General features: G+C 33.0%; 1 long non-coding RNA gene across 1 annotated transcript; it reads left to right on the forward strand.

The window, feature by feature from the left end:
* Nucleotides 1-9,767: 9,767 nt before the first annotated feature.
* Nucleotides 9,768-11,475, forward strand: LOC149769135 (uncharacterized). The gene is made up of 3 exons (XR_016419423.1): nucleotides 9,768-9,852; nucleotides 10,410-10,583; nucleotides 11,000-11,475. It is a non-coding gene; the product is annotated as an uncharacterized LOC149769135 (long non-coding RNA).
* Nucleotides 11,476-12,223: the final 748 nt, after the last annotated feature.

Genomic DNA, 12,223 nt, shown 5'->3' on the forward strand with positions numbered 1-12,223 from the left:
AAGATTAAAAACTATTAATTTTTGACCGAATACATACAGAGTTAAGAACAACAGACTTTGGCGCCCCAGACTTGAACCGTCAACTTTAATTGACCTACTGTCGTCAGGTATTATTCCTTACCAGCTCCTAACGTAAAATCTATCTATGCCAACAAGATAATACAACTTTACACTTGCACCAGAACTTCACAAGTGTATATCAACCTCATAACAGCTTGGATTCATTTTTGTTAGGATTCCGTAACGTAGCAGCTATAATTCACGCTATGAAAATATCTAATGCACACAGGACATGGAACTGTTTTGTTACTTTACCAGTGGATCCGTCGAACCAAGATTTTGGGTCTGACTAACTGTATCGCTCCACCATATTAACCTTCATAGCCGTCATAAAAGGCCCCTCCAGATAATGGAACAAACGCTTTTCAAATATTCCATTGTACATAATATGTCCTGATCATAAATATTCAACATGGGGATACACAATCAACTCATTTAGATTTAAATAGGAACTACATGGCTCATGCCCACTTATCTGGCTTTGACCTGATCTCCACTAAATAAATAAACCATTCAGTCGTAAAATCTGATTAGCACTGCACTTTGTGATGTTTGCCTCAAGAAATTTGCTAATTAATCGGAATAAGAAATATTTCCCAAACACCGACTTCCCACAACGAACAACTAATCACTCAAATCTAATAAACCTCAAAATTAAATCAGTTAATATGAAATCAACCAATACATATTTATCGTTTATATCTTTGCGTTTTCCATTGTAACGATTGCATGCGTAATTATAGCAGAATACGTCTTTGCTGTATGATTCTACAAAACTGTATGTTTGGTTTATTTCTACTCCTTTTCCTCTTTTGGAAAAGCTTTAATATTTTGGTGTCTGTATTATTAACATTTGTATGTGTGTGGAGGTGGTGTTGGTGGGGTGGTGAAGTGAACAGAATACTGCAAAACAGTACACGAGATATGACAATAATGCAAAACTCACAACATGTTACTTGCCAAGAGTTTTTAATACACTGATCTATTACTTAAAGTATCGCACAACCTTATACATGAAGTTGTAAATATAAAAGATCTTGGCATTGTTTGGTTTATTCTGTGTGAATTTTTTGAGGTTAAGATATATTCTCAACAGTCAACCAAAATATTTATGAAAGCAAATAAATTATGTATAAAAAATAAAATCTCATTATAAAACATATAAATAAAAGCAACAATTTGAAAATCAAACGTTTCTAAAGTTTCTCACCTGATAATTGAGTAATTCGTATGCTAGGAACATCTTCAATTTCCTCACTTAACATCTTTTATGTCATTCTTGTATCCTTTTACAAAGTCTGTAACCATTGGTAAGAAGACATAATAGCTATACTGACAGTTATTAAACTATATGTTTGAGAAACAAAGCATCCAGTACACATTTTGTAAAGAAGGTTTTGTTCAGTGTCTTCATTTGCAAGTAAATGAAATGTGTTCTCTAGAAAGTATACAACTTATTTGACCACTCCCACTTCCATCTGTTTGTTTTTCAAACTGGATATGTTCGAATGCTACTAAACTTGCATGCAGTGGAGAAATTGATGTTCCTAACCTAAATGACAGAATCCAAGACAAATACTGTATATCTTGGTATTACAATGTATCACTGTTGCTTAATTCTGCCTATGATGTTTGAATTATCAATTGGAAGACATTTGACCACTAGAGATTCCACCTCTAGTATTACTTCGTCCGACAATATACATGATATTTTAGATGACCTTTTTGTTTGCAAAAAAATGTCATATACTTTCATTATTTGCTTTCTCCAATTCATTGTTTCTTAAAGATTTTCCATTATTTCCTTGTATATTCCATTCGCTATATTAGTTTTGTATTCCTGTCTGCATTAGTAGTTCCTTTGGTACTTTGTATTGCATTATTGATGTTATTGAGATACTTATAATTGCAAAGAACATGCTTTTGTGAAGACTATTGTTATGTTTTATACGACCCAATTAGTGTTCAAGTAGATTTCATTAATTTAACTTATGTGATATAGCTGAAGTTGGTAAAGTGTAATTTGATAGTCCATATTATGATTCACGTGATTGTCATGATCTTTACGCTAAAAACATAAGATAAAATAATCCTGTAAAAGAAGGTATCTAATTATCTGTTCGAATCAACTCAAAAACTCATGATTCTGTAGTTGTTGTTAATCGATAAGAATAATTTAAAATGGCAAGATTGAAGCATGGATCAAGGTCAACGTAATTAAAATAGTGATGAACAAAAGACTTAAAACGAGCATTATATCAACAAAATGTAGGCGAAGATGGCATGGAAAAGAATAAACGAAATAACTAACCGTGTAGATAAGCTAAACGGTGGGAGTGAATTTCTCATACAATTTCGTGGGCAAAATAAATTAATAAACGGACAAAGACACCACCAAATGATAAATCGGCAGGAACATTTGGTATACTTGAAGATCTAGGAATACAATAACTTTAAATGGACCCACTGTTTATAGTAGTGACTTTCAAGTCATGGGGAAACACTGGGAGTTCCACAGTATATACAGATAAAACCCTTTCTTTTCAAAACTGTCTTTTACTTAGTTTAATATGAGTCTGCATAAGGAATATATATATATATATATATATATATATATATATATATATATATATATATATATATATATATATATATATATATATATATATATATATGTCTTGTTATATCACCGATGCACCAGAATGTATGAAACATTTTGTTCCCTTTCTTCCTCAGATATTTTTGATGCCACCTTTAACTACATATAAGACAATAGTTGTTTTGAATAAACCTTACTCGTCTCTGCTTATCATATGTTTTTGGCTTGGGCTTGCTAGATTTTCTACCTGCAATATTCTTTTAGTTTCCGCTTTCTTCCCGTTTCAAAGGCATCCATCTGGACATTTCATTCTGTTTACAGTTGTGTACATTCTTTGTGCTTTCAGTCTAATCATATATATTGTCTTTGCCACGCTTACTTATCAATGCTTAATTATCATTCTGTAGTGCAACCTGTCAACTCCCATCCACTCCATACTATATTCATGCACACTCAATATATCATTCAATTTTTCCGAAACATATGTATATTTTGGAAAATTGAATGCTTGTTGGATTTTGCATTGTCTTGTTCCCATCCCATATATATATATATATATATATATATATATATATATATATATATATATATATATATATATATATATATATATATATATATATATATATATATATATATAGATAGATAGATAGATAGATAGATAGATAGGTAGATAGATAGATAGATAACATAATCATACAAATTGAAGAAAAATTAAAATAACATACTGTAATGTATGAAATCTTATATTGTCTAAATATACTATCAGTTATGAACTAACAATCGGAAGGTATTCCGACTAAACGTTCTTATCTGTTATAATATGTGCTGCCACCACGCACAAAAAAACGGTTATATTAGTCAAATACTTTACTTCAAGGTTAATCCCAGGAAAGTTGGATGTTAGAAATGTCTTTAAATGTTTTACCTAATCTAACTAAATTAAATAAATATCCTTGAACAATTCGCATTAATCCAGCAATTTACTGTCTGCTTAGAATCAATGATTTTCCAAAGATTGGAATTCATCACCACAAATGTTACTCACATCTTCTCAATCATGAGAAGAAAACAAATTTCAATACCGAATGTTGTTTATTCAAAAATAGAATCTTGCTGGAAAGGTTCACGCTGCGCTGTACAAAACATCGTTATATTGCAGTCAATCTCTAGCTCAAGATCGAATTCTTTCGCAAGTAATAGTAATATATAATGGAACATTTTTAAAAGAATCAGTTAAAAGTTTTAAAAAAGTTTAATTGCGTCAAACGTTATTATTAAGTTTATTTCTAGACTGATTTTCAGCAGCTTATTTATAAATTCATGCTTCCAAATCTTCGTTTTGGTATATTCGAATTATGAAGAATATTGCATGAGTGAGAAGTGTTATTTGAGAGATATGACGAGACACTATGTTGCATAAAATTATGATATGACATGATAAGATATCATATGATATGATACGACATGATATGATATGACAGGATACGATACGAATCGATTCGATACGATACGATACGATATGATATGATATGATACCATACTATATGGAGTATATGTCTACCCCTCAATGATGATGATATATTTTTGCATTTTATTGTACCAGTAATAGTTTGACAATTGGGTCCGGGAACCATCCCTAGGTCACCTTCCAAGCCCACATAATCTAGGAACAATAAATGTAGTGTAGGAAAATATATTACACACACATGAAAGGACACGTAAACACATTCATATAGTAAACAATCTCTTTTTAGATAGACAAATACAAGCGTCTAGGTGTCATAGACTTTGTGATATTATAGTCCTTATATATCATGGACATAAGTTTAAGCTTTTTTTTTCTGTATAATAATAATATTGTTCTTGTATATCCACAAATAGTATGCTATGAGAACAAGTTACTTTAATTCTGTATTAAATTTACTTAAAAATAAAATGAACATAATCATAACCAGATTTCTAGATTACGGCCATTGCTAATTAAAGGCCCGATTACTGTAAAGCTATTGTAAAACTTTTAGCATTTAACTATGCCTTGGTGACCATCGTGAATTCTCCCTAAGTTTTCTTTATGAAGTGCTTTGGGTACGATCAGGCGTAAACGTTTCCTTATAAAACCATTTTAAATTGGAAATTCACCTCTATATGCCCAATAAGATTGAAATTTTCCGTCAATATTGGATTTGTCTGGCCAACCTTTTTCACAGAATTGTACAATTTTTTTTACAAATCTAAGCGTTTCTATATTCACACTTTATTTGTTCAAATCGAGTGTTTGATGCAGGCAAATTACTAATTACGAAATCAACATAAGCATTAGTTTCATCCTGAAAGGCTCTGTCACTCCCAGAGGGATAAGTTAAAGGTGTTCTGGATAGAGAATCAGTAGTTGATGGATTTTTGCCAGCAACATAAAGTATACAAAAGTTGAATTTCATCAAACACATTCTAAAACGTTGGATTCTAGGGGATAAGTATCCCAAGATTTTTGTGCTCATTAGTAGTAATTATAGCTTATGGTTTGTTTCAAGTTTGAATTGCGACACAATTAAATAGCTACTGAAGCGATCACAATCCCAATTAACTGCAACAATCATTTTATCTATTTCAACATAGATTTATTCATTTTCTGTCATACCCGGTGATGCGAACGCCACCGGACACAAAGTGCAACCGTGCTTCTGCCGTAGCACAGCACCTAGTCCAAATGAAGATGCATCTGCGTATTCAACTGTTTCTCTGTTTGTGGCATAATGCGCTAAAGATGATGAACATATGATATCTTGATTGATATCTGTAAAATCTTGTTCTTGATCTGGACCCCAAGTCCACGAGATTTTACCTTTCAAAAGCTCACGTAATAGCTTTTCTGCCAAATTTGGATTAACTTTGTGAAGCTGATTTGCAATATCAAGAAATCGTCGTATCTCTCTTACGCATTTCGGAGTTATCATTTCTGTTATAGCTTTGGCTTTATTGCGGATCAGGTTAGCAACCATTTTTGTCAACAACATGCGCAATAAACCTAATGGATGGTCTAAAAATTCACACTATTTAGCGTTCGAAATGACGCCGGCCTTTTCAATTGATTTCATGACCATTTCCCTACCAAAAGAAGTAATGAAAGTTGTAAGGTGGCGTGAATCTTTTGACAGGTTTATCTGCCAAAAGGTTGAGGTTGCATCACGTTTGCCGTAAACCTTTGCACCTGCTAGCTTTGCAAGGGATTCTTCAACTGATGGTAGTGGGTGGTTTTCTCCTTTAACTGATTCATTCAGTTTAGTTAGATCCACGGAAATTCATAATGTACCATTCGCTTTCGGAACAACAACCATTGCTTTGAACCGCTCAGTGGGCTCAACTACTTTTGAAATAACTCCCTTTTTTCCATTCTATCCAACTCTTAAGAACTCTATTCAATAAAACTATAGGAATTTTTCTTGGGGTAGATAACGCATAAGGTTTGTCATTTTTGTCCAGAGTTATGTTATAAAACCATTTGGTTTTCACTAGACCTTTAAAAAATTTGGGAATTTCTCGCCATAATCTCGATCTAAATTTATGGATATATAGTGAATTTTGCTTGCATTTTTGTGATTTTTTATCTGAGGCATTTACTGAGGATTTATTTACCTGTTCAATAATCTTGAGAACCTGAATCGCGGGCCTTCTTAAAGTGCCTGATTCAGACCCTTTATATGAAATATGTCTTGTACACTGAACGCATTGTCCGATTCCAGTCCGCATGTAAATTCTCCTAGCTCTTTAAGTTCAGAGTTTTCAGGTCCATACATTTTTCGATCAAACTTTGTTTTTTAGTAAATCCCTCTCAGGAATTACAGTCACACCAGCTCCAGTATCAATCTTGAATAAAAGGAAAGCGTTGTTCAATCTCACATGCGTTATCCACGGTTGACCCTTCTGTGTGCTAATAGTCCCTAGAAATCCAGGTTCCGCTATCGATTCTATTGTGCGAACTGTTGATTTTGTCAGACAACACTTTGCAGTGTCCTCTTTGCTTACATGTGTGGCATTCTGCTACTTCTGCCGGACATTGGTACGGAGAATGACTAATTTTCTTTCCAGATCTCATGCATTCTTCTCTGCTGGATTTATTATATTGAACGTTTGGAATTGAATGTTTCTGTCTCCCATATTTCAGTGGAGAGGATTTCACTGCATCCATTGCAGTCATTCGTCCGCCAGTTGCTCGTTTAGTTGATTGTTTTTTTTTCCACAGTCTCATTTTGTCAAGCTTGACTGACGGCAGACTCCATTGATAGATTCGCATCTAACTGCAATTTGTCAGATAGTTTTGAATCTCGCAGTCAAACTTCAAGTAAATCTCTGATCATTTCATCGTGTGCTGTCCCGAAAGTACAAATATCTGCTAACACATCGATAGTTGTAAAAGAAACTGTCCATTGTTTGTCCTTCTTCCTGTTTTCTTTGCCATTTCAAATACTGCATTCCTCCTTGGAATGAAATATCACACAAAACTATCTGTCATGTACGTCCACTTATTTTGATCTTCTTCTGTCACGTTGAACGAAGGCAAAATATCATCAGCCACACTACCCATGAAATAAATCAAAGTAAGACGCTTGGCGAAAGTGTCTAAAGCGCTGAAACCACTTTTCCCAAGTTTCAGGTCTCAAAATGTAAACGTTTTACGGATTTGTAAATTGAAATGAAGCAATTTCATCTTTGATAATTTCAATCCTGTGGTTTTACTAATTATTAAATACAAGACATCGATACAAATAGGAAGAAAAGTAAAGACTGCCCTGAGAGCATGCTTCCCAAAGAACATAAACCCTAGTGAATGTATAACATAAACCAGCTGTTGGTGTGTATCAATTCCAATTCAGTGTGGACTATCTAACGACCTTTACTGTCAGTGATATTACAAAGCTAATTAGATTAAGACCTACACAACAACACACAACCAGACACACACACTAATATTGTATACTCTACCACTTCTAAAAACTTGAATTATACGCCAACAATCCTGCCACTAATAACATTATCTATGAATTTAACATATCTCATTAGAGATATGCTGCATAAGATTGCGACACCTCCTTTGTCACATTTCATTAACATGATTTGAGATGAAATATCCCATTTTAACCAGCAATTCTAATGAAAACGGTTAGAATTTTAGAATTGCATATCGAAAGTAGGTGCTAAAATATTACGTTCAGTTATGTAAGCTTCGTCAATAGAATATGTATCCAGCAATGCATTGAGATTGTGGAAAGAGAACAATAAATTCAACAACTCTACTCAGTGTAACATGATTATATTACAATCTAACTCGGTATATTAGGACTTCATAACAATCTATCCCGGTGTATTGGGATTGAAGAACAATTCAACTCGGTATATTAGGATTATTGAACAAACATCCTGTTATATTATAATTTGTTAACAATCCACCTCTTGGCATATTAGAATACATACTAACTTGCTATATTACATACTTCTTAACGGATCTTCACTGTGTGATAATAACAAAGACGAAAACCTACTAATTTATGACCGAAAACATACAGATTTAAGAACAACAGGCTATGTTGCCCCAGACATGAACCATCAACCCTCACTGATATATGGGGTCGCCACGTATTATTTCCATACCAGTTCCTAACATCAATACATTTTGGCCATATTATGAACTTGAATAATACGGCATTCCTACTATGAACATAGCTGCTTAACAATTAAGTGTTAAGTGAAGCAAGGCTAGGTTGGCCCATTTATGAACCCTGAACTTCTGTTTACCTCCTGATAGCTATTGTTAAAACGCTTAGCCAGAATTGATTCCAATAACGTCTTTACATAACTAGCCACTTGCTGTATTGAATCCCACTATATATACTGTGCGACAGTGTGGGTTTAATTCCGTTAATATTCACTGTCAAAAGGTCGACTGTGATTTGGTGAGGAAAGGGGAAGAAAATGAGGAAATATATAGCTATTATTGCAATTGTAGAAATTTGTCTTGTTTTCTCTGTGGCGGAAAAGGACAAGAATCTTAATGGAAGAGAATATGGGGAACCTATGCTTGGAAGATACACGCCTGCTGATGTAAACAGCCCTAAAGTACAAGCAGTAGCAAAGATTGTTTTGAGTCATATACAAGAAGAACCAGCTTGCTCAGACTTTACGCTCCTGGATGTAACACAGGCAGAACACAGGGCGAGTTTCTGTTTCTTTCTTTCTGCCCTATATAGGATTGAACAAATCGTAGAAATTTGTCCGAAATACAATTGAAAATGCCAGTAAAGATAAACGAATTAAGATCAATTCCTAATTCAACTTTCTAAATTCGAGGATATATTATAAACAAATGCTTGAAATGTAAATACTTTTTCGTTACCTAAACATCTTTTAAATTTCGTTTTCGTTCTGCTTCTAACTTCAACAGCGACGAATATTTCTTTCTCCAATACCCACTTCCAGCATTTTATCCTCACGTTTGATGCAGCAAGGCTAATGTTCATCATTAGTGACAATGTCATTTGATAATGTTGCCAAATGTACATATATATATATATATATATATATATATATATATATATATATATATATATATATATATATATATATATATATATATATATATATATTGCCTGCTACTCGAAAGCTTTATTTGAACATGCATATTATTAAAAGTTAAACATTTCGTAAGGTTTCAATCGATGCGTATATCATTGGAGAAGGCATTTTGGCGACGAACAACATATATAATTTCTAATGGGGGAGAGTAGGGAGTTAGTAACGCACATGCACATAGAACCAAATGTAGTTAGGGCCGTAGTTATAACCGCTATATGTCTATACCGCTAGAATGAGTTGTACGTGCTATTAAAATGCAATTTGAAAGTATATAGGTAGCAAGAATATGCTATAAATGAAATGAACAGTTTAATTATATTTATTAAAATAGCCAATTTATATAATAGTTTTGTATAGTAACTAGTACAATAAGACTATAAATACCTACGTCATTTTATACAGCAAGATTTTATTTCGTGAAGTTTTGGTAACTTATATTATACAAGTAACACCGCAGATTACAATTTCAAAAGTTAGGCCAATACAAATTACTTGCATATGTTCTTTTCCAGGTTTCTGTGGCCACTCTGTATAAACTGAAGCTGAGGTTCAAAAACGCTAATGTAAGTAATATCTAGCTAATTAGAAATTGACTTCAATTAATGCTTTGTAAAGCGCGACGGATTCAACTAGAACGGTCTGGATCCAAGAAGCTATTTTGTCGTGAAAATCTATAAAGTTGTTTGAGCTGAAATTTAGACCGTGAAATTAACACAAGAAACAGAAAAGCTTAGGGTTGGGGGCTGAGGGGATGTGAATGGGGAAATAATGATAGGGCTTGCAAATAGAATGAGAGATTCACGCATACGATATACCAGCGATGGCGCGAACAGAAGCAGACACTAATATACACAATTTCCCTAAACATTGTAAAATATACCTGTTATGTAACTCGTCTTGGCAAGGTGTATTTTCACTGAAAACTGACCAATGATGATACAAAAGTAACAATGGTGAAAAATTATATATTGTGGCAGCGAAACTACAAAATAATAATGCTTGTTTCGATAAAGGGGGTCTTATTATTAATATTATTATTATTATTATTATTATTATTGTTGTTGTTGTTGTTGTTGTTGTAGTTATTATTATTATTATTATTATTATTATTATTATTCAGAATGAGACAAAGAAATGTAAACTTACCATTATGGTATCTGATGATGAGATTGCAAAAGTTTCTGCAAGACGTGCAAATGGTCATCATAAACGAATGACATTAAACAAGCCCAAACCTGCTCCATACATTGAAGGCTGCGAATGTGCTAAGCTCACTAAAGAAGTGACTGATGAGGTGATTGAAATATCTTCTTTTATCTCATACAATATAGTTTACAGAAGCAGAATATCTGGCATTGAGACGACTCAGAAACGATAACAAAATATAAATTGTCTGCATCTTTCAAGATACTCTTGTATTTTCATGTCAATAATTCCTTTCATGATGAAATATCAATTGGTACGGAAAATCAATCTGCTGACCGGAGTACTACAGAAGGCGATAACGATACATGTATTTAAAAATTATCTATCTATTTAGTATAGTAAGTTAATTTGAACATTTTTGTTTCCATTATTTTGTTTCAAAAGTAAGTAATTTTCTTCATGCAGTTTTTGTTACCTTGCAATGTTGTAGAGGAAGCTACACAACATAATGCAATGTTTTCACCTGTACAAGCATCTAATTTCAAATATGATTTTATTTTGCAGGAGGAAGAATCAATCTGCTGACCGGAGTACTACAGAAGGCGATAACGATACATGTATTTAAAAATTATCTATCTATTTAGTATAGTAAGTTAATCTGATCATTTTTGTTTCCATTATTTTGTTTCAAAAGTAAGTAATTTTCTTCATGCAGTTTTTGTTACCTTGCAATGTTGTAGAGGAAGCTACACAACATAATGCAATGTTTTCACCTGTACAAGCATCTAATTTCAAATATGATTTTATTTTGCAGGAGGAAGAATCATAGAGAAACGGACACTTTATGTTTTATCTACCCCTAAATATCCTACATTTTATTGCTTATTCCATATTTACAGTTAAATCCTACTTTAGCAAGCTTAGAGAATTAATTCGTATATAACACAATTGTGAATTGACTGAATACTTTTCACTATCATTATACTAACTTCTTAATGTACTACCAAGATTCAACGCCAAGATAAAAAAAGACCTGACTTGAGTACATTGGCAAGAGGTGTTTTATTCCTGCATATAACATGTCATATAGTTGATTCTTTGAATAAAGATGTTACAAGATTATATTTGTGAATGTTCGTTTCAATCGTCCAAATAACAAGGAAATGTGATTTTATCTGAGTTAATTTTTGAACAATTTCAACGTATCAATGCCAACAATAAAATTACTAATGTAATCATGTTAGAAGCAACAAAACTAAAGCCATTCAATTGCCCGAATGTTTATTATTTTCTCGGCATTATATAGGCATTAAAGTGTTAAAAGTGCAACACACACACACATGTACATTCAAAATTGATTCGTATGTCTTCATCATATTTTACTTAAAAATAATGAAAGTTGCAGGGTAGGAAGAATGAATGTTTTTTTACTCCACATACACAAATAAGAAGTAAAGAATACGACAGCCCAATTAGCGTCTCAATCAAATTTATGAATCAGTTAAATTCACTTATTCACTTATTATACATTATACAAATACCTCCATCTACAACATTATGACCTGCATCGAATCAAACCGAAGACACCTAAATAGCAGACGTGCAAGCCTACAACACACCTTAAGAACCTACCACGCACAGCAAAATCTTTTATTTAGATAAAATCTGTGTGTTAGAGTATACCAAGCATCAGAAACCCAAGGGATATATCGGGTATTATAATAGCCGACACGCAGACCTACAACGATCGAGTGTGCTACACACACTGTATTATGTGACACACGCTCA

The sequence above is a fragment of the Sinohyriopsis cumingii genome, unplaced genomic scaffold (genome assembly GCF_028554795.1).
Source record: "Sinohyriopsis cumingii isolate HCF-2022 unplaced genomic scaffold, ASM2855479v2 utg004648l, whole genome shotgun sequence".
NCBI lineage: Eukaryota > Metazoa > Mollusca > Bivalvia > Unionida > Unionidae > Sinohyriopsis > Sinohyriopsis cumingii.